The sequence below is a fragment of the Trichosurus vulpecula genome, chromosome 4, assembly GCF_011100635.1.
Source record: "Trichosurus vulpecula isolate mTriVul1 chromosome 4, mTriVul1.pri, whole genome shotgun sequence".
In the NCBI taxonomy this organism is placed as follows: Eukaryota; Metazoa; Chordata; class Mammalia; order Diprotodontia; family Phalangeridae; genus Trichosurus; species Trichosurus vulpecula.
Window position 1 is genome coordinate 325,119,552 of NC_050576.1, and position 25,690 is coordinate 325,145,241.

Below are 25,690 nucleotides of genomic sequence, written 5' to 3' on the forward strand. Positions count from 1 at the left end.
GGAGGGGAATGAAGCATGGTCAGCCTGGGCCCATCCCCCAAAAGTGGAATTGGAAGGAACTTGCCAGTGGTTGGAGGGAGCCAGCAACATGGAGGGATATTAAAGGCTCCAGGTGCTGAGGGAATTTTCTTAATGAAAAGGCAGCTGAGTTATGGTGGTAAAGTCCTTGAGGTCAGAAGCACAGCAAGGACAGGAATGAAGCATTGGAAAGCCTGAGCCCAACTCCAAAATGTTGTCCAACCACCTCATTTTACAAATAAGAAAACTCGCTCAGAAGACCAAGCTTATAAAAAGTAGCTAAACAGAGTTTTGAATCCAGTCTATTTTATTCCAAATCTACTGGGTTTTTTTTTTGCATTATACACTGTATTTTCCTCAGGGTCCTCTACTTTTTTTCCTCTGTTTACATTTGTCGATACTGCTCACTTCCATCCCTATATTTTCTTTGCTTTTCCTTCTTAGTCATTACAGAAAACTGAAACTAGCTATCACAGCTGGGCATGCTGAGTAGATATAGACAGTTTTTGGTTGCAAGCCAAAGACTAAGCAATTTTCCTAATTGTAGTTCTTTTATTGTGGTCTTTTCATTGTTTACATGAGAGTAATCCAACCTATCAGGAAACTGATTGTGTATAAACTTCCCCTTGCTGTGAATGAACATTTTCTTGTGATTTTTTTTTTTTGCCATGGGCAGCAGAGTCCTGCTGTTTAGAATAAAAACATCCTCCATTCATGAATGCAGAGATCTGTTTCTTCCCTAACCAGAGTCCTACCCACAACCATAGAATAAGTTTGGAACTGAAGTCATGCTCAGGAAATAGAACCAACGTGTCCTCTTCAGTCTATCTCCCCACCAAAACAAGAAAATGAATTTTTATTTCAATGTTCATGTCATATAGTTAGGGATCCTCCCCTAACTATAGCCATTAAGGCAAATACCTAATTTTTGGGATCCCTTGTTGGCTGTCCTTAATCTGCCTTCGTGTCAATCTGTGTTGCTATCGAAGCATGAGACAGTTCCTATTTGTACACAGGAAGCAACATATTAAGATATTTAAATAACAAAGGAGGGAAAAATAATCAATTCATTTCAATAATCATTGTTAAGGATCTACTATGTGCAAGGCAATGCCTTGGGTGCTAGGGAGTAAAAAAAAATGAAAGTCACTAAGAGACGCATTATATTGGGATTGGGGTGAATACAACAATGGCACAAATAAGGAAATACAAAGTAATTGTAATTTGAGGAGAATGAGCATTCTAGCAACTGGGACTACCAATAAAGGCTTTGTGTAAGAAAGTATAACCAAGAAAATAGTTCAAGGAAGCTAAAGATTCTACAATGGAGAGGTCGAGCTAATATATTCTAGGCATACCAAGCCACAAAGATGAAATGTGAAATAATGAATTCAGGAAATAACCACTGAAACAATTTGGCTAGAACATAGAGAATATGAAGGGGAATCGTGTGAAATAAACCCAAGAATGTTAAGCTGGAACCAGGTTGTAAAGGTCTTTAAATGCCAACCTGAGGAGTATGTATTATTTTGTTTCAACTTAGAACAGTCAGATATTTCATCAGGGGAGTGACATGGTCAATCCTATGTCTTAGTAATATTAATTTTGTAGGTATGAGGAAGATGAATTGAAAAGAGGAAAAGCTGAAATCAAAATGAGCAAAGAGGAGATTGTGATAGTGGCTCACAGAAGAAGTTATTGAGCATTTGAGTAGAAATCTGAGGTTTGGTGCAACAGATGATATGGATGTAGAATTGATGAATCTACAGACTTACTTAGATATGGAGGATGCTAGAAATGACTCAAAGATAATTCTGGAATTACAATCTTGGGTGAGTAAAACAATAGTGGTGTGCTTAAACAGAAATAGGAAAGTTTGGAGAATGGTCAGATTTAGGGGGAAAGATTTGTTCTTTCTCATACATGATCTGTTTGACAGTCTAGGAATTTCAGATTGAAGTGTCCAACATGCTTGCATGTGAGACAGGATGTCAGGAATGAGATTAAAGCTGGTTTTATTTATCAAGAAGCTCATGAGCCCTCATCTATGTATTTATTTTATAAATCAACCAGAGGATGTATTAGTTCAAAAGAACATATATTTATATAAATAACATAGCAAATAATGTGACAAGACAGAATCTCCCTTATATACATGGGGTATATACTCTTCCATAAGTTACCACTATCAGCAGGAAAACACATACACACAGAAAACACAAGAACAGAGAACACGAATTAAGAGCACATGTGCTTAACACCTATATTCAAGGAAATGAATAGTCATGAAGCATTTATTTCACAGTCAGGTCATGGGCATGGTCAGGCCAATTTAAACCACTGATGTCGCAGGGCATGATGAGGTTTCCAGGTTATATCATCACTGGGCTCTCTGCTGTGAAAATTATCTTTGATGGATATTTCTGTTAACCATTGAAGTTTCTTTTCTGGGATTCTGTTCTTCAGAACCATAGGATGATTATCTTCTTTTTATTAATGTATAGAAACTAAAAAGAATCTCCCTGACAAAGGCAATGTGAGGTCTTTTAGACAAAAGTTGAAACTCCAGTCCTTCCCACCTAGCTGATAGGCAGCCAGAGATCACTCAGACAAAGTCTATTCTTTTAACCGTCTGTGCCTGGTGCCAGTTGGTTGCCCCAGGTGCTTATCTCTGTAACTCCTTTTAAATCCCTGATGGGGACTGTGACTCCCAAAACATCTCTCAGACTTTACCAAAAGTTCCACAGCAGCAATGTATACATTGAATTTTAAAAGGTCCATTTTGCTTCTAAGATCATCTCTGGCTTGGAATGCAAAAGAATCTAAACAAGAAAAAAACTTGCTTAAAAAGAAAGGTCATTGTCATCCATGCTTTTGACCTGTATATGTACTTTTAAATAGATATCAGGCAGCAAAACACAGAATTCCTGGTTTTTGTACTGTATTCTAACAAACACAAAATCTTGCTATCTCCCTATGTTAGAGATGAGAGTACAGGATGAAAGGTATTGGGGGAAAAGGTTTTCTGACTCAATCAGTTAACAACTCAAAATCACATGGAGAAGGGGCGACAAGAACTATCAGTTCATTAGGTATCAGAAAGAAGAAGAACCAACCAATCAGAACCCCCATCACAGTTATAATTAAGCAGTATTGATGTGGGGAGCATATTTAGAGGTTGCTGGTAACATTTAGCAACTCATGTCTCCAAAAACAAAATTGTGCACAGGGCACACTTTTTAAGTTTAACCTACATTTTTAAAACGATTTCTTAATCACATTTGATATGATTTGCTACTATTTTCTTTATCGCTTTTAAAAGTGTAAACCAATCTACAAAACAACAAATCAAACCCTACTTTGTAGCATTTGCCATTTTCAGAGATGTAAATGTTCATGCTGAAAATGTAAAAAGAGGCTCCCGTGGGCCGTATGAGCTGGCTCCAGCACACGACTGGGGCTATGACATCAGCTTCCACAGATGCTCACTCTCAGCACCAGGACTTTGGGAAAATAGGAGGCAGGTGGAGTTATCCCAATACCTCTTATACCTTGTTTTCAGGTGCTTGAAGCTGGACAGAGCTCAGACTCAGCTCTACCCCTATCTCCTACCCCAAAATGTCAAGTATTGAGGCACATCCATAAAACAATGCTTGAAGTAAGCTCTCAGAGGTCTGGGTTTGAACCCTGTCTCAGATATTTATTATGTGAACCTGGGAAAGTCACTGTGAACCTCTCCAAGCTTCAATTTCTTCATTTCTAAAATAAAGATAATAAAATCTATGTCAAAATGTTGTTGTGAGCGCCAAATAATGTATGTAAAACATTTTGCAAGTGGTGAAACATTATATAAATGCCTATTAGGATTATTATACACACCATAGTGTGAGTAGTGAAGCTGGGGTCAAATGAAGAGTTCTGAGGGATTCCAGATGGAGAGTTAAACAGACAGACGGTAACAAGCAATTTATCTCACTCTGTACCCCACACCCAGCTTCTTACCCCCAAACCCTCACTCCATCCCTTGCTTGCCATCTGGCTTGGTTTCTGTGCCAGGAGAGTAAAGTAGACTAAGAGTGGATTGTAGTAGCACCATGACTGTTTTATTCCACTGGGCATTGAGTTTAAACAGCAACAACAACACCTTTTCCACCTACTGGCCTAACGATCTATTTTTTCAGGAGACATTATTTTCTACGTTAACCTAACAAATATAATGTTTTGTCCAAATTTTCCAGCAAGGTTTGTACAACACAGATTATAATAATTCCAGTAGAAGTTCGGCTCCGGGCTATGCATTTGTTTATCCAATACTTAGAAGCATAAAGGATCTTTATTTAAGTTCATAGATCTATTTCACACTGCCCTTGAGTATACAAGGCAAGTATAGCTAAGTGTAATGTATTATTTGCCCCAAGATTTTTTTCAAATTCTCCTTAGACTCTCCACAGACTGTAATGAGACAGAGAAAGAAAGCAAACATATGGTTTGTGGTAGATGTATTTGCCTTATTGATAAAACAGCTCACATCTCATTGGGACTATTTCCTTCAGTAGCAGGGAAGAATCCCCATAAGCAGTAAATTAGCTTGATAATTTTAAATTATATAGGTGAGATAAAGGGAAGGAGAAAAGAAACAGGTGATCGCCAGTATGATTGAGAGTGGAAAGAGCCTGGAACAGTGCCTTATAACACTATAAAAATAAAATGGCATCATAGGTTTAGAGATGAAGAAGGACCTTAGAGGTCCTTTATACTTTATCATTTCATAAATGAAGGAACTGGGCCCTAGAAAGTTTACATGTCAAAAGGTGGAATTTGAACCTAACTCCTAGAAGTATTTTACCATTTACAAAGCTGATAGGTACATAGTGTAAATATTATTAAGCCCTATTTCACAGACAAAAAGCCTGAGGCTTAGAATAATTACATGATTTGACCAGTCACCCAAGCAAGTTGTGCTGGGGAAGTAGGACTGAAACTTTGATCTCCTCCTGCCTTTCCCCTATATTGCCTCTCCAATAACTCTATCTGTTGAATTGACTGCATGGAGGAGGAGTTTTCCTGAGAGCCCACACTGATGACATCATAGTTCTACTGAAGTACAGACAAACAATTTATAACAGAATCTATTTGATTAGGATAATGATTTGATGAAGTTGCTTAAATGTGTCAAAACATCAGTGGGATGCCAGCTTTCAAAACAGCAAAGTCTATGTTCACATATTGCCAAAAATACATATGAAAACTGAAAAAATTTAATCACCACAATGTTTCCAAATATTCCTACATTTGGCATCAGGACAGCAAAAAAATTTCAAGTATCAAACTGAATTTTTCATTTAATTTTTCTGTGATGTTTAGGGGCCATGACTGCTGACCCTAAAGTACATGAGGAAAAGTGTGGGAAGTACTTTCATGGCTACAATTTTCTCTGCTCTATAGAGATAGATTCTGAATCCAAACCCTTCCTGATTGGTGACCTCAAAGTTTAAAGCCCCAAGTGGGTGGATCACACTTTTACCTTGCCAACATAAGACATCCTCCTTTCTCAAGATCTTTCCCAGGGAAGAGACAGGAGAAAAAACACAAATGTACATAGATACACATGCACATGTATACACACACACACACACACACACACACACACACACACACACCATCCAGGAAATTCCCAAGAAACCTTGCTTTGATCCCAAATAATGACTCACTCGATATCAGAGGCAAATATATTCGAAGGCCCCCATAATCAATAGATTTGACGTTAACCTGTCCCTTGCAGCCTGAGTATGCTGGCTGATTACTACCTGGCTAAATTGATAACATTTAAAACCTCAGTTCAAGGCCCCCTGAGGCTCCACTGCCCTCCACTATATGCTAGCAGTTTCCTGACTAATTCACACCTGTCAGAATGGTCATTTGAAACTGGTCTTAGTGTTGCTGTGAGAAATGACACTAAAACTAAATTCTTAAGATAGCACAATATTTGTTTGAGATTTTATATATACGTGTGTGTGTGTGTGTGTGTGTGTGTGTGTGTGTGTGTGTGTTAAGGCTGGGGACTCTGACAAGAGAATAAGTAGAGCTTTGATCTCATTTGTATAGGCACTGGGAAACCCCTCCATGTCCTCAAGATATAATCAGGAGCAGTGTGGTAGAAAAGCAGGAAAAGGCTTAGATCTGAGTCCTCTCTCAGTAACTTCTTAGTTTAGGGGGCTCTGGTAAGGGCAAATCACAAAGTCTTGCTAAGTCTCAGGTTTCTCATTTCTAAGATATGGCATAATAATTAATGTTTGTGCTAACTACACCTCAGGTTTTGTTGATGATCAAAGGAAATGTATGTGAAAATCGTTATGAAGCTTTTACAATGCATCATGCTATAGGGGAAATAACATTGGATTTGGAATCATTTAAGTTCCAAATCATCACCTGGATTCAAATTTTTCATGACCTTGGGTAAGCAATTAACTTCTCTGAGCCTGTTTCCTTATTTACAAAATGATGTGGACTAAATAACCTCTAAGGTCCCTTTTCATTTCTAAATATATCATGCTATTTTATGTTTGATTCTAATATAAGCAAGGCATTATGCCAAGCCATGCTTGAGGGGGCACAAATACAAATAAGATAAAGGCCTCCAGGAGCTTCCAAACTAGTGAAGGGAGTAAGACACTTTCACTGATAATTATATTATATCATAAATGTGATTAGTGCTATAGGAGATGTACAAAGTTCTATAGCAGTTTGGAGCAGGGAGACATACCATACCAGGGGATGTCACAGTCATTTGGAGGACAGAAGGAACTTAATTAATATCCATTGAATGAATGAAATAAATATTACAGTGTTAACTACAGAAACACTGAGTTATGTGAAGATGGATGGTTAACAGCTACTTTTATGGGCTACATATTTTGTTTGTGTTATATGGAAAGTCAAACTGGCAACCCCTCCTATTTCATATGGAGAGATTTAAAATTCCTCCAAATAACTTCAAACCATCCCACTGAGATCTCTGTGGAGTAATGCCAGACTTAAGCAGGAGATAGGAGTGATACAGGAATGGAGTTGAGACATTTCCCTTTTATCTGGATTTACTGTGTCACATATCAGATAGTAGAATAACTGTTTGTTCCTCAGAAAGTGAGCAAATGTTAGATGGATGTAACTTGACTGTTTGGCAAGGAAAGATTAAACTATTCATAGATAGCAAAAGACTGTCTCTAGGGGTTAGGTTTGGGAAAAGGTAATCACAAATGTCTATAAGCCATGTTTTGGAATGGCATTTTAAAGGGCAGTACATACACTCTGGAGATGGTATTTGTTTTTATAGATTAATCCATTTTATTTAACTAATAGATTTCTTAAAAATTCTTTATACCAACTTAGCTTAATTTATAATAGAAATACTAAAGAGGGAATGAACAGACAGATGTCATAGCATAAATATAAAGAATAATAAATATCAAACATATGCTTATTATAGTAAAGATTCTGCTTATTTTAAAGTAATTATTATACTTCTGGAACATAATAAATTTTGTCCTCAAGTCTAATGGATTACATAGGGGAACAATAATATAGACCTGGATTTCTTAACCTAAGATCTGTAAATATTTTTTAAAATCTTTTGATAACTGTATTTCAGTATAATCAGTTTCTTTAATAATACTTCATATTTTATTTTATGTGTTACCATGAGTAGGGTTCCATAGGTTTTGCCAGTTTAACAAAGGGGTCCATGACATTAAAAAAATTGTATAGATCAACCCAAATAACAGGCTGTCTAATTTATATTTGACTTTGAAATGCATTACTGGCTTTTTCTCTTTTTCCTTTCCCTCAAAGAGTTGGCTTCCTAATTGTATGTTATTTTTGCAAATATTGAAATGCATGGTTATTCTCTGAGCATGCACCAGTGGAATTGAAAGGGTTGTTGACCAAGGAGTATACTGAGTGTGAGAAGGAAACTAGAGCAGGATTAAAAATTCCACCAGAGATAATCCACTGCAATTTTATGACTTTAATTAATTTTAAGCACCCATATTGAATACACATTTCACTTTCACAGGGTTTTTGAAATGTTATGCTTTGTTTTTTTTTTTTCATTTCTTTATTATACTGGCTTGAATTGAGAGTTGTAAATGTTGATCAGAGATAGAATGCAGGGTATGAAGCAGTTTGTAAGGTTAGATATTATCCCAATTAGTTTTTTCTTTGGAAAAACAAAACTACATAAATGCAAGTGATGGTACTTCAAGGACCTATGATTTTGCTGGTTTGGGAACTGCCTTCACAGATGCAGATTACAACTCCTCTACAACTGAATAGATGGTTTTGTAAGTTTCTGTGAACAAGAACCAAAAGCTTAATTTGTTGCCCACCTAGTAATGAGTCTTACTGAATTAGGCTCCGTTGGCCTAACCTTCAAGAGCGCACAGTCATCCCTGTCGGGAAACAAGAGGAAAATCAAATAAAGGGGAGGCCATTATTCAGAGAGGACAGATAACAACAATGGATGGCAGGGGCAAAACGACTCAGTTTTGTGGTTGCTCTTCTTGTTGTTTCCTCTACAAAGGAGATATTTTCAGATAGCGCAAAAATGCTTATCAGAGACTTGAAACTTGAGATATGTGAAGCTATATTAAGAAAATAACTAACTAGCCTCACTCAGTTTAAGTTGCAGACTTATTCAGGAAGTAGCTTGTCAGAATCAGAGTCAATAAACATTTACAAAGCCTCTACAATATTGAGCAGGGGCCATCTTCCAGTGGTTCTGATCTATATCTTACCACCGACTCCAGATGACTCTGGAACAGAAAGTGAAGCTGGTGACTTTGCACAGCCCTCCCTCGCTGTAATCCAATTCATTTGCAAGTAGTGGCATCAGCTTCGTGATGCCATGGTCCTCTTGGAGAATGAAGGACAAACGACAGCAACGACATTTGGAATAATGATAAATTGGTTACTTTTTTCTCTTTATGGCTCCTATGAAATGTTGAAAGTGAAATGAACACATAAAACCTTTCTTTGTATTGATATTATCATCCAAAGGCCTAATATTTTTCTATTCCCGTGTTTTGCTATTGCCAAATATACAATTTTATGCCCCCATTCAACCTATTTCTTCAAATTTATGCTTCATTCTGACAATCACAAATACTTCTACCACACCTTTGATTCTGCATCCTCCTTTCTTTTGTTTTACATATCCCTTTCCTAATGAATCAGAGGACAGAGCAATAATGATGACAATACTGGCTTATTTCTATAGTTTTTTTTATGGTTACAAAGAGCTTTGCAGTATATTGTTTTATTTTTCCTGACTACAAACCTTTGAACATAATAGCACAAGTTTTAAAGATGAGAAAGTTGAGACTTTGATTTACCCAAGACCATAATAAGAAAAATCAGAAGAGTATATCTTTTGATTTAAAGTTGAGTGAATTTCTTCTTCATCATTTTCTGGAGCAAATATTTCTTAAACCAAGATATGTTTGGGTAGCCAATAATTACTGTTCTTTTTAGCACTGTTTGTTTCATTTGACAGAACTACGTTTTTGTGAAGATCAATTGAGAAAAAGTTACTTGAAACATGATATAAATATCTATTATTCTTATTATTGGAGATCAGACAGGCTAAGTTGACTTGTCCATGGCTGTCCTCAATTTAAATGAAGGTCTTCTGATGACAAGCTCCATGTTCTTTCTACTATGTCATGCTTTCTGTAATATAATGTCATGAAAAGAGAATAGTTTTTTATGGATGTCGGGTGAACATTATTAAGATTATTTCGAATAACATCACCCACTGCATGCTCTATGGGCAAATAATACAATACTGCCTGAAAATATCTGGAATCAAAGAATATAGTATAATTGGAATGTCTGCCTTGCGTATATGCAGTACGAGCAATGTCTCCATTCGTCCCACTCAGAGCTTCCGTTATATTATGTATGCTTAGCTTTATCTTCTTTGGGTGAGTTGTTCCTAACACAGCAAAGAGGGCTGTACTTGGTGATTCAAAAGAAAAAGAAAACTGAATTTGGCATCCCTAATTGGAACTAGAGAACAATCCCTTCTTTTTTCCCCTCTAAGTAAGGGGGTATGGAGCTCCCCTTTGGTTTGCTAAGATTCTAACTCTGCAGTCAAGTAGCAAAAACTATGATTTTTTTGATGTTCTTATCTATGGAATGAGATCAGTTTTCTTAAACTCTTTTTGATCCAATAATCTACTGACTCACTGGAGTTTACATTTGTGCAAGTTCTTTCATTATGCCTGAAGCATGTCCTTGTTACCAGTGCCTCTGAAGCGGCATTGTCCCTCTGTTCAGTGTGCTGGGCCCAAGAGTCTGATGTTGTTTTTACTGCATGAACAACAACTTAATTAAGTGCTGCTTTAGAAATATCATCAGTGCTTTGTTGCTGGTATTGCATCTGGGCTTGTCTCACATTGTTTTGACAAATGCATTGGGAGATCCACTTTGTAGTTAGTCATGTTTTTGGAAAACGACTAGCAAAGATGGAAGAACAAATTATTTCTACTGCTAGAATAGGTATAATGGTCTCTATTCCAAAAATGAATACAAAAGACTTAGGACAAGAATAAAAATTCTTCTGAGACCGTGTGAACATCTCTCTGCAAAAGCTATTCCACTCTTTAGGCTTTCTACCTGCTTCAGCAGATTAAAAACAAACAAACAAACAAACAAAACCTTTCTTAACATTTAATAAAGCAGAATGCCAATGTTTTTTCTGTGGTTTTTAAAATGTCTAGACAATCTTTCTCCTCTCTTCCCCTTCCCAGTCCCACCCTCCATCCCATGTTCCCTTCTCCAGATGCATACCTTTACCTAGGTAACCTGCTGAAGTGGATATTTCACTTTTCAAAATACTACTTTTTCATGGATGAGACTGATTGTCCTTACTAGTAGTTTTCTCCATAAATTTGAATAAGAAAACTTTTGTTGATTTATTTTTTGAGGAAGAAATTGAGGAGATCTGAGTCTCCATCTCAAATTCACTTAATAATTAAGCACATATCAAGGCACTGCTTAATTTCTAGGCACTGAGATAATTATAAAGATGAAATGAAAAATAGAGGAGGTTGGCATCCAAAAAAGTATGTGTGCTCAAAAATCTCAGACATATTAGAATAGCACAAGTGGTTCCAAAAGATACAGATTAAAAGTACTAAGAGGCTTGTAGAGGAAGTAATCACTTCAGGGGGAAGATTTTGTAAAATAGTAGGTGGGGGGAAAATCTATACTTGGTCATGAAGGAAAGCATTTGAAAGGCAGAGATGTAGGGAAGAGGACACCCATTCTAGAAGAACTAAAGAGAGCCATGAGAGAGCAATATGACATTAGAAAATAACTAGTCCAATTTGGTCAGAATGTGAAGTATAAAAAAGGTAGTGTTCAAGCTTTGAATGACAAGCTAAGAAAGTTTACACTTTATTTGGGAGGCAATGGAGAAGTTCTATAGGTTTGTGTGTGTGTGTGTGTGTTTGTGTGCGCGTGTTTGTTTAACGAATTTGATTTTAAAGTAGGAGAGTGGTAATAGTATAATGGAACAACTATACTCTAAGGGTTGTATGAATGAATAGATGAAAACAAAGAATTCATTAAATATTTGTGTAAGTAAAATGCCAAGGGGAAGACAAACAAAAAAAAAAATAAGGCAGTCCCTGCTCTCATTCTCATAGTTGAGACAGGACATATGGAAGGTTTCAGCTACAAGTCAGATGGAAAGGTCACATGGTCCTTAGGATTCAGAGGCAAAACAGATGAGAATTCTTCATCTTTGATGTTATTTCCATTGATAAAATCATAGCAGTTCCTGATGCTGAATCATTTGACAGTGCCAAGGACTTTGATGGCAAGAATTTTCTAATCTGGGTCTTCAGTCCCTGTGGCTTTAGCATCTATAACATTTGTTAGACTTCATATTCATAGTGGTTTCATCTTAAAATGGCCGTTGAGGGTACTGAGCTGAAAGCAGTGCTTATTTCCAGGTCTTGTGGACTCAAGGACCTGGGATGTTTTTATCAGAATCAGAGAGATCATGGTCAAGGTGCTTATGATGATTGACTTACTTGGCATGCCTGGCTCCTGTCTCTCCTTCAGAGGACCTTGCTGATTTGGCTAGGCTTGCTAGCCTGCCCTATGCATAGCAGTTGGTGGGCATGGCTCATATCTCATACAGAGGAATTGCTTCTCTAGATGAAATCTGTGAAGGTGGGTTTTGGGGGTGCTGCCATTCCCAGGGCTCTAGTGGTTATCTATCAATTAGTGACAATTGGTCAATCAGTTTTGCTGGTGATGATGAGGAAGGTGTGACTCATTTCTAAAATCAATGGATTCTCCTGTCAGTGATGTCTATGAGGGCTGGGATGGAAGTAGCTCTGGTGGTTGTAAGAATACTGCTGTTCTTAGGGTTCGAGGGTTGAGAGTAGTCAAGGTTGTTATAGTGGTTTGATTTCCTGGTGCATGCTGACTCCCTTAGGTTTCCTTGCTACATGATCGCTTTAATAAAAAAAAATTTATATACTCCCAGGTAAAAGCAAGCCCCAAGGTAGTTTACAGGAAGGTAAAAACATATGAAAATCATAGTCAAGGAGGTTAAGAACAATCATAATGGCACATGCTTGTGATACTATCTGCTAGAGAGACTGAAGCTGCTGGAGCTCTTGAGCTTGGGAGTTCTGAGCAGCAGTGGGCTGTGTCTATCAGGTGTCTGCAAAGTTCATTATTAATATGGTGAGCCCCAGGCGTGTGTACGGAGTGAAGATAATAACCAGATTGTCTAAGGAGAGGAAACTTGACCCAGTTCCAAAACTGAACAGGTCAAATCTCCTTTACCTAGCAATGGTGAGTTGAGCTCATGATCAGGCCCTGTTATTTCCAGACTTAATGATATGGGAAGACCTAATCTTTATAAATAACCAAATAAATTAATTAGTAAACAAATATGTAAATGAGTAAATAAATAAATGAACAAATAAATAAATGGATAGAGAGATTGAGATAGAAAGATGATAGATAGACAAAGATAGATAGATAGATAGATAGATAGGCAGACAGATAGATGGTGCAACAAGCAATGGAAATCCCTAGAGTTTCAGAAAATCCCCATCTATCTCCTAAAAGATACTTTTATACTCTCCTTGTTCAAAGGGTCATTACTGGGTCCTAAAGCATTCTACCTGGGAACAAAGTTAACTCAAACTCCACTGCATCTTGACTCACAAGATATGTTGCTGTTATGTGAGTATAGGGGTTGATTCAAGCCTTAACAATTCTACTAGTGCCTTGGTCTATGACTGGATCAAAGTTATCTATTAGGATGATAACTATGGCAGCCATTTGAAAGATAGATTGGAGTATAGAGACACCAGAAGCTGGAAGATCAATTAGGAGGCTGTTATAACAGTTGAGGGTCAAAACCAGAGTGGTACAAGTAGGAGCAGAAAGCAAGGAACAGATGAAGTTATTATGGAGGAAGAATTGACAGGAATTGGCAACTGATTGGACATATGAGATGGAAATTCACTGAATTAAAGATAATAAGCATAAGTGTCTGGAAGAATGATAGGAAATCAGGAAGGAGAAAAAATTTCAGTGAAAAGTGTGCTTTATAATTTTCATAATCTTTTTTTAAGTCACATAGAAATGGAGACAACCTGAAATCATGGACAGAAAGCTTCCTTGAAGTCAAAAGGCCTGGATTCGCTCCCACCTTTGACACATCCTGGCTGCATGAATATGGGTAAGTCATTTAATCTCTTAATGAGTGCACCATAGAACTCTCTAAGACTTTTAAGTGCAAAGAAGGCACCTACCTGCACTGGTAAAGGGTGTTTCCTCACCCAAGACTTATTCATAAAAATAAAATCATAGTCCCAATCTCTACCGAGAACAGGAATACAAACAAGCCTTCATACAAAAGGTTAAATTATTTTTTATTCTATGTTGTGTTTTTTTTAAATCAAACTATTTATGTGATTACTGAAAAGGTGACCATAACCAGAACATCGAGATGATAACTAATCCAACAAGCCTTTAAACAAACTAATTTTGTTGAATTCCAGGCAGGTAAGTAGCTAGATATATATGTACAGACATAAAGCTCGCAAATAATTATATCTAAAGCTAAGGCCCCTTGAGCAATAATGACTTCCCTGGGATAAAGGCCATTAGGCAGCAACCTTATTATTAAACATAGCACACAGCAATTAGCCTTGGGTGGCTACCTCCTTGCCATTCTTTGGTGATAATGCAACAAATCTTCATTTCCACAACAAGGGGTGATATGCTTTTGATCAATTCACCTAAATTCTATTACCTCATGAAGAAATGTTTCTAAAGATTATATTTTATGCCCTGACTTCTCACAAAAAGCCTTTTCTCTTTTTTCCAAGAACATATGTCAAGCATTCTCACTTCCCACACTTCGTATTTTTATTCTGTAACTGGATGCCATAACTGAGGAATAAACTGCTTCATTAACTACTGTCCCCCAGGACTGCAGCTTATATAATGGTATCATACAAATGTTGTGGCATATTACTTATAATCTCATCCTAAATAAGTTCGCATAATTATGAACACACTCATTCATTTGGAGTACAGTACATTATATCTTAGAAAAACAATAACTGCCTGGATAAGTGTAAGGAGGACCTTGATATAATTGGCATCTCAGAGACTTGGAAGAAGGAGAATAACTAATGGGATATGGCATTACAAACCCTGCAAACATTGCAGAAAGGACATGGATGATCATATAGATGATGCAGCATTGAATAGGGAAGAGCATACATAGTAATAAATGTGTGTGCACCTATTTTTCTAAGACTATATATCTATATAAATGTGTGCATATGTGTGTGTGTTTATATGCACACACACACACACACACACACACAGACAGACACAGACACAGACTTTTTCCATTATGTAATATATAAGCATATAGTAAATACAAGGTATATGGGAGGGAGGCATTGTTAGCTGGGGGACTGAAGAAAGGTTTTATGTAGGAGGTGGTACTTGAGCCTACTTTTAAGGATACTAGTCAGTCAATAAAGATTTATTAAGCAACAGCTATGTGTCAGGCACTGAACTAAGCACTGGGGATACAAACAAAGGCAAAAGGCAGTACTTGCTCTCGAGGAGCTCATAGTCTACTGGGAGAAAATATGAGAACAACCATGTACAAACAAGCTACATACAGAATAAATTGGAAATGATCAGAGGGAAGACACTAGAATTAAGGGGGATAGGGAATGGCTTCCCGTAGAAATCGTGATTTTAACTAGGACTTGAAGGAAGCTAGGAAGCAGAGATGAGGAGAGAAAATATCATGTGCATGAGAGACAGTCAATTAAAATGCCAATTCTGGAGGTGGAGAGTCATGTTAAAGGAACAGAAAGTAAGCCAATGTCACTGGATCACAGAGTTCATGGAGGGGGGAAGCAAGGTGTTAGACTGGAAAGTGAAGGTAGACAGGGCATAAAAGGCTTTCAATATCAAACAGATGATCTTTTATTTAATCCTGTAGGTGAAAGGGAAACTGTGGAATTTATTGAGTCAAGGAGTAAAAAGAGGTATGGTCAGACCTGTGCTTTAGGAAGATCACTTTGACAGCTGAGGGGAGGATATACAACAGTGGGGAGAGACTTGTGGCAAATTGACCAAGCAATAGGCCATTGCAATAGGCTAGGTATAAGGTGATCATGGCATTATCAGGATGGTGCCAGTGTTAGAGGAGAGAAAGGGATGAAATCACAAGATGTTATGAAAGTAAAATTGACAGACCTTGGCAACAAATTGGCCATGGGGAGTGAGAGAGTGAAAAGTAGGGAATGACACCTAGGTTACGAGCAGAGGTGACTGAGAAGATGGTGGTACCTCCAACAGGAATTGGGAAATTAGTAAGAGTGAGAAGCTTGGCAGGAAAAAATAAATAGTTCAGTTTTTAATATGTTAAGTTTAAGATGTCTATGGAACATCCAATTTGAGATGAAACTAGAATATTAAGAAGTGGAAGTAAGAAGGAGTATATGTCAGGAATAAAAGACAGCCTTGCAGAGAAATGAAGAAGAATTTATCAACAAGAATACTAATTTAGTTAGACCAAAGAATAAGCTGAAAGGCAAACTAAACTTTAAATTCCAAAAGGAGTTTCTATTTGATCCTGGAAGTAAGAGAGAACCACTGGAGTGTATTGAACAGAGGAGTGATATGATGAAGCCTATGCTTTACAAATAAAAAATTTAAAAAGAAAGCAATAAAGAAAACTGTCCTTAAAATGAGACACATTCAAAAGTGGATTGGGATACCTAAGTAGTTAACAGGATTCTTTTTTTTTATTGAAGGTGTCGAGTTCTGGCAAGAGGTAGTTCAGAGAATAGTAGGTGTTGGACAAGATAAACTCTAAGGTCCCTTCCAACCTAAAGATTCTGTGTTTTAATAATAATTCAAAAATATTTTTATTTTATTAAATATTTCCCCGTTGTACATAAAAAACTTTTGACAATTATTTTTAAATGTTTTTTGAGTTCCAAGTTCTCTTTGTCCCTCCCTCTGAATAGTCCTTTTTCTTTGAGAAGGCAAATATTTTGATTTTGAGCACACTATGAGGTCATGGAAAACATACTTCCATATTAGCCATGTTGCAAAAGAAAATGCAAGCAAAATAAAACCATAACAATGCAGAAAGTTTTAAAAGGTGTGTGTATATATATATATGTATATATATCTATATATATATATATATATTTGTATGTATATATGAAATGAAGCCTTTAGCATGGAAACTTGCTACAATTCCCCCCATTTCCTGTTTTCCTTCTAATTTTGACTGTATTAGTTTTGTTTGTACAAAAGCATTTTAATTTCATGTAATCAGAATTATCTATTTTATTTCCCATAATCCCCTGTATTTCTTGTGTGGTCATAAAGTCTTCCCTTATCCATAAATCTGACAGGTAAATTTTTTCCATGTTTTATTTACAATATCACCTTTTCTGTCTAAATAAATTATCCATTTTCACCTTATTCTGGTATATAGTATAAGATGCTAGTCTATGCCTATTTTCTGCCAAAATGCTTTCCAGTTTTCTCAGAAATTTTAGTCAAATATTGAGTTCTCACCCCCAAGACTTAAATCTTTGGGTTTATCAAACCTAGCTGATAGGTTACTATGGTCTTCTACTATAGTATAATTATCAAAGAAAACTGCCCTGATATATTGGAACTAGAGTGCAAAATAGAAATTGAAAGAATCCACCAATCATTTCCTGAAAGAAATCCCAAAATGAAAATTCACAGGAACATCATAGCCAAATTCCGTAGGTCAAAAATCAAGGAGAAAGTACTGTAAGCAGCCAAAAAGAACCATTCAAATATCATGGAGCTGTCAGGATTACACAGGATTTGGCAACTTCCATATTAAAGAAGCAGAGAGCTTGGAATAATATACATGAGAAGGCAAAGGAATTAGGATTACAACCAAGAATCACCTGGCCAGCAAAATTGAATATAATCTTTCGGGGAGGGGGTGGGGGGAATGGACATTTAATGAAATAGAGGACTTTCAGCACTCCAAATTAAAAGACTAGAGTAGAATAAAAAATTTGGCCTCCAAATACATGACTCAAGGGAAACAGGTAAAAAAAGAAAGAAGAAAGACAAAATGTAAGAAATTCAATAAGGTTAAACTTTATTCCTATATGGCAAGATAATATTTGTAACTTAACATCTTTATTACTATAAGAGCAATTAGAAGGAATATGTGTGTGTTTACACATACACACAGAGAGTATGGATATGAGGTAACTTTGAGATGATACCCAGCCAAAAAAAATAAAGGGGTGACAAAGAAAATTGCACTGGAAGAAGGAGGCAGGAATGGAATGGGGTAAATTATACCACATGAAGGAGGCATAAAAGAGTTGTTACAATGGAGGAGAAAATGAGGGTGAGATGATGAGCAAAGCTTAAACCTTACTCTCATCAAAATTGGCTCAAAAAGGGAATAACACACTCAGTTGGATATAGAAATATATCTTACCCTATGAACAAGTAAAAAGGTACAGGGATAATAGATAAGAGGGGGGAGGGGGACTAATAAAATGGATGGCAGATTAGGGAAGGCAGTGATCAGAAGTAAAACATTAGTGAGGAAGGAAAGAATGGGGGATAAGAGTGAGAAGGAAATAAACAAGGGGAAAATAGCATGGAGGGAAATACACAGTTATACTTATAAATGTGAATAGGCTGAACTCACAAATAAAACAGAAGCAGATAGCAGAATGGATTAAAAACCAAAATCCTGAAAAATGTTGTTTACAGAAACACATCTGAAGCAGAGAGATACATACAGTAAAGATGAGGGGCTGGAGCACAATTCATTATGCTTCAACTGAAACATAGCAGGGATACCAATCATGATCTCAGATAAAGCAAAAGTAGATCTAATTAAAAGAGATAAGGAAGGAAACTATATCTTGATGAAAGGTACCATAGACAATGAAATCATATCAATACTAAACATATATGCACCAAATGGTATAGCATCTACATTTTTGAAGGAAAAGTTCAATGAGTTACAGGAGGAAATAGATAACAAAACTATACTAGTGGGGGACCTCAACTTTCCCCTCTTAGAAGTATGTAAATCTACCCAAAAATAAACAAGAAAATAATGAGGTGAATAAAATCCTGAAAAAGTTAGATATGACATGTCTTTGGAGAAAATAGAAAGGGAATAGAAAGGAATATAACTTTTTTTTCAGCAGTACATAGCACCTACCCACAAACTGACCATGTATTAGGACACAAAAATCTCACAACCAAATACAGAAAAGTAGACGTAGTAAATCCATCATTTTTCAGATCATAATACAATAAATATTACATTTGATAACGTACAATGGAAAGAGAGATTTAAAAATAATTGGAAATTAAATAACCTTATCCTAAAAAATAAGTGGGTCAAAGAACAAATATTAGAAACAATCGGTAATTTCATTAAAGGAAATGACAACAATGAGACAACATACCAAAATTTATGGGATATAGCCAAAGTGGTAATTAAGGGAAAATTTATATCTCTAATTGCTTCCATCAATAAAATAAAGAAAAAATAGATCAAGGAATTGGGTACGCAACTAAAAAAAACTAGAAAAAGAACAAATTAAAAATCTCCTATTAAACACCAAATTAAAAATCGTGAAAATCAAAGGAGAGATCAATGAAATTGAAAGTAATGCCATTGGACTAATAAATAAAACTAGAAGTGGGTTTTATGGAAAAAAAACAATAAAATAGATAAACCATTGGTTAATTTGATTTTTAAAAAAGGACAGAAGAAAACAAATTACCAGTATCCAAAATGAAAAGAGTGAATTGACTACCAGTGAAGAAGAAATTAAGACAATTGTTAGGAGCTATTTTACCCAATCAGATGCCAATAAATTTGACAATCTAAATGAAATGGATGGATATCTACAAAAATGTAAATTACCCAGATTAACAGATGGAGAAATAAAATACTTAACCCAATCTTAGAAAAAGAAATTGAACAAGCCATCAATGAATTTCGTGAGATAAAATCCCCAGGATGAGATAGATTCACAGGTAAATTCTACCAAACATTTAAAGAACATTTAATCCCAATACTATATAAACTATTTGGAAAAATAGGCAAAGAAGGAGTTCTACAAAATTCTTTTTATAACACAAATATTGTGCTGATGCCTAAACCAGAAAGAGCCAAAACAGAGAAGAAAATTATTGACCAATTTCCCTAATGAATATTGATGCAAAAATTTTAAACAAAATATTAGCATAGAGATTATAGCAATTCATCATGAGGAGAATACACTTTAAGCTGGTGGGATTTAAACCAAGAATGAGGGGCTGGTTCAATATTAGGAAAATATAATTGACCATATTAATAAAAAAACAGAAATCATATGTTTACCTCAATAGATTCAGAAAAAGCCTTTGACAAAATACAGCACCCATTCCTATTAAAAACATGAGAGCACATAGGAATAAATGTAGCTTACCTTAAAAAGATATGTAATATTTATCTAAAACCACCAGGAAGCATTATTTACAATGGGGATAAGCTAGAAGTCTTCCCAATACAATCAGGAGTGAAGCAAGGATGTCCATTATCACCTCTATTATATAATATTGTACTAGAAATGTTAGCTACAGCAAGAAGAGAAGAAAAAGAATTTAAAGGAATTAGAATAGGCAATGCGGAAACAAAGCTATCACTCTTTGCAGATGATGATGTTATACTTAGAAAAGCCTAGAGAATCAACTAAATAACTACTTGAAATTGTTAACAACTTCAGCAAAGTTGCAGGATACAAAATAAGCCCACATAAATCATCAGCATTCTTACATATCACTAACAAAGTCCAGCATCAAGAGATAGAGAAATTCCATTTTAAAATACTGTAGACAATATAAAATACTTCTCAGTCTACCTGCCAAGACAAATCCAGGAACTATATGAATACAACTATAAAATATTTTTCACACAAATAAAGTTGGATCTAAACACTTGGACTATCAATTGCTCATGAGTAGGCTGAGCCAATATAATAAAAATGACAATTCTACCTGAAGTAATCTATTCAGTGCCATACCAACCAAACTATCAAAAATATTTTATAAAGCTAGAAAAAAAATAATTACAAAATTCATCTGGAAGAACAAAAGCTCAAGGATATCAAGGGAATTAATGGAAAAGAAAGTGCAAAAGAAGGTGGTCTCACCCCACCAGATCTCAGACTGTATTATAAAGTGGTAATTATCAAAACAATCTGGTAGTGGCTAAGAAATAGAGAGGTAGATCAGTGGAATAGCTTACATACAAATTAGATTATAGTAAATGACCATAGTAATCTAATATATAATAAACCCAAAGATCCAGGCTTTTGGAACAAAATCTCACCATTTGACTAAAACTACTGGGAAAACTGGAAAACAGAATGGTAGAAACTAGATATAGATCAACATCTCATGCTATATACTAAGATAAAGCCAAAATGGGTACATGATTTACACATAAAGGGTAATACCATAAGCAAATTAAGAGAGCATGGACTAGTTTATCTGTAGTATTTATGGATAAGGGGAGAATTTAGGACCAAAGATGATATAGAGAGCATTACAAAATGTAAAATAGATAATTTTTGAGTATATAAAATTTAAAAAGGTTTACACAAACAAAACCAATGCAAACAAAATTATAAGGAAAGCTGAAAACTGGGGAAAAATTTTTGCAACAAGTATCTCTGATAAAGGCCTTATTTCTCAAATATATAGAAAACTGAGTCACATTTATAATAACACAGGCCATTCCCCAATTGATAAATGGTCAAAGGATATGAACAGGTAGGTTTCAGACAAAGAAATCAAAGTTATCTGTAGCCATAAGAAAAAATGCTCTAAATGACTATTGATTAGAGAAATGCAAATTAAAGCAACTCTGAGGTTCCACCTCACACCTATCAGATTGGCTAATATGACAAAAAAGGAAAATAATAAATATTGGAGGGGATGTAGGAAAATGGGGACACTAATGCATTGTTGGTGGAATTGTGAATTGATCCAATTATTCTGGTGAGCAATTTGGAGCTATGTCCAAAGGGCTGTAAAACTATGCATGCCCTTTGATACAGCAACACTACTGCTAGGTCTATATCCCCAAGATATCAACAAAAGGTAAAAGGACCTATTTGTATAAAAAATATTTAAAGCAGCTCTTTTGTGGTGACTCAGATTTGGAAATCAAAGGAATGCCCATCAATTGGGGAATGGCTAAACAAGCTGTGCTATATGAATATAATTGAACATTATTGTGCTACAAGAAATTAGGAGCAGGATGATTTCAGAAAAACCTGGAAAGACTTGCATGAACTGATGCATAGTAAGGGGAACAGAACCAGAAGAACATTGTACATAATAACAGCAATATCATTCAATAAAGAATTATGAATGACTTACCTGTTATCAGCAATACAATGATCCAAGACAATCCCAAAGAACTAATGATGAAGCATACTATCTACCTCTGGAGAAAATGCTGATATTGTTTGAATACAGACTGAAGCATGCTGTTTTTTCATTTATTTCTTTAATTTTTTTTATTCATCTTCTTATACAAAATGATTAGTATGGAAATGTCATATGTGATTTCAATGTATAACCTATATGTGATTGCTTACCATCTCAGGGAGGGGGGAGGGAAAGGAGGAATAGAATTTGAAACTCGAAAATTTAAATAAAATGCTAAAAAAAATTTTAAAAGAGATATGCAAGACACAAATCAGATCCATGGTAACCTTGGAGGCAGAAAATCGCTAACAACTAGAGGTGTTGGAAAAGGCCTTCTACAAAAGCCTAATCTGAATCTTGAAGGAAACAGGGGATTTAAAGCAATAAAAGAAGGAAATTAGTACAGCTATGAGGAAAAACCAGAGATGGGAAATTCTGTATCACGTAGAAATCAACATTACAACTTCAGCTTGACTTTGGTCTATGATATTGGTTTGATTTATTCTTCCAAATAAATATTCTAAAAACACGAAACATACACAAATAGAATAACTACTAAGAGTATATTAAAGTATCAATAGTATGCTGGCTGGGCTTTTTTTTCCTTTTCTGGCTCTTAACTATACCTCTAATTTGAAAGGCAAAACTTTATGACTATGAGATAATTAAATCATTGAGCACTCTGAATTATCAACCAAATAATGCTATTATTCTAAAGCATGAAGATGGGAGTTATGTGAGTATCCCAGGGATTACTGAGGAAGCAACAGTCTATCTTGTAAGTGAACATTCCCAGGATGTACTCTGCTAGCACAGTACACTAAATTGTAGTCTGTGAATAGCTTAGAAAAGTTAATGTACTTACCTTACCACCAAAAGCAGTTTAGACCATGGAAAGAATCTGGGCCAAATGGCATGATTTCTCAGCACATACTGAAGATCCATTTTCCCTTAGCCACTCCTCAATAACTTAAGTAACTTCCATTTGGCAAGGCCATCTCAATACTCAAGATAATATTGATTCAGAAGAGAAAAAAATGTTAATAATTTTGAAAATGAACCAACATCCTATAACCTTGAATTGTGATAGTAATATTCATTTAAACCTAAGAAAACTCTAAGTGGATATATACAATCACAACAGATCATATCTGTATTTTCTACAGCTTATAGAATACTTACCATTTTGTACTTTGATTTAGAACAGGCCTGTACAACCTGTGAGCTACTGGCTGTTTACGGGCCATGGGCCACACATAGCACACCAAAGGATTTCATGAGGCCTGCAAAATATTTTTTGCAGGCTGATTGAAATCCTTTGGCATGCTGCAAGTGGTCTATGGGCCTCAGGTTGTGCAGGCCTGATCTAGAAATTTGGAACATGGTATATACATCTAACTGAGAAAGTCTTCAGTGATTCTAATAATTAAGAAATTCAGTTGCTGTACTTCATGAAAAGTAAAAACAAAAATATCTTTGGAACAAGATATTATCTATGTAATTTTGTAGTCAATTATCAAAATGATGTTACAGATAAATGAATTATAAATGTGTGCATATTTATAGATATATGTGTATGTTTCTGCAGATATATGCATGTAAATAGACACATGTGCACATATATGTAGATGTTTGTTATCTACATGCACATACTTGCGCATATGTATATACATATGTCTATACACACATAGATGTGTATATATGCATATATATACACATACACCTACACACATGTGTGTATGTATATATACCTATATATCTACTTATATATATACATACAAACATGCATACATATATATATATCCATACAGATGAGCAAATTGAAGAGAGATAAATAAATAAATTTGTATTATGATGACATTGCAACAATTACTAAAGTGATGAAAATTCATTTTATTTTCCTGGACAAATCTGTAGTGTATTAAAATATTCACTAGGGAACATTTGCAAAGCTTTTATGGTGTGCTTTATGTGGCTACACATTCTGACTTTGAGAGGGAGAACTGCCCTGGAGGAGAAATCCTTCAGAAAGAAGAAGAGAGGGAACATAAGGACTCAGGGAAAAAAAAGTTTGCAACTGCAGAGAATGATTAGTACAAGGAAAAGGAGGAGGAGACATCTGTTGGTGAAATGATTTTTAGAGATAATTAAGTGCATTCATCCAGAAATAACACACATTATACATTGTTTGCAGGCACACATGGCTTTACTAAAAACAAGAGAGACTTTCAGAAAGCCCACAAAAGTAATCAGCAGTTTTGATCCAGTGTCACAAGAATGTCATCCCTCCCTATCACCCTAGTTGAGCCTCCTGGAAACCCAATCAGAGTATGTAATGTTTTTTGTATAGGGTATGGCAGTTACAGAGGTAAGCCTCATTGGGAAGTAATGTTACAAAAGAAGGAGCTTGTTCTCCTCTAGTGTTCCTTAAGTACTCTAGATTAATATCCCCACTCAATTCCCCTGGAATTTAATTGGATTTCTGGGCTTCTGAGGAGCTCCAAATGTGAAAAGAATTAGTGGAAATGTGCCCCTAGACTAACATACGCAGGTCTCCATAAGTGTATATAAATCATTTTAACACAGAAATCAGCTACTCCACAAATGCAAAATAACCAGGATTGACCTGTCCGTCATCCCCACACCCCGCAAAAAGCATTTTTAATCCTAATACCAAAAATTAGAATTTTTTTTTTGGCCTAAGTTGCCTCGTATAAGATCACTGTAATGAGATTTATGCATATATATCTATGCTATTGGATTCTATCGGGTTTTTTTGATTAGATAAAATTAAAGTTTAATAAGAGGAAAGACTATTTCATCTTTTTTTTGTTATTGTTGCATTCCTAGATCCTTATACAATACTGACTCAAAGCAGGCACTTGATAAACATTTGTTGAACTGACTTGATTTCTATTTGTTTTATTTTGAACTTAACAAACACCAAATTAAATCAACATTTCCATATACAAAGTAGAACAGGAAAAGAAGACAATATGTAGAACTATGAATATATTATTAACTTTTCTTTTTAAATATAAAATAAATTCAGCATGTAACTTTCAAAGCTGTCCTGCAAATCTGTATTTCCTTCTGAAAAGAAGGGGAAATGGCTTTCTTCTATCTTCTGTGCTTCAATCATCTTTTTTAGGGACGAGAGAAAACTCCTCTTTAAAAAAGAAAAACAAAACCCTTGTAGCTAATATATGTATTAAAGCAAAACAAATTAAAACAAAAACAAACAAATGATGACTGTAGTAGCAGTTTAGCCATTCCTTAATAGATGGGAACTTCATCAGTTTTCAGTTTATTACCGCTACGAAGAGAGTAGATATTAATATTTCTGTATGTATGGATCCTTTTCTTCCTTATTTGATCTCTGGAGTATTGGCATCATCATAGGGTCAAAGCATATACAAAATTTAGTGGGTTTTGAGTCAGCATTTTAAATAGCTGCCCATAAAGATTGGTTCAATTTGCAGCTTCATCAACAGTCCTTAATGTACTTGTTTTTCCATAGCTCCTCTATATATTGTGATTTTCCTTTTTGTCATCTTTGATAATCACAATTGTGTGAGGTGTA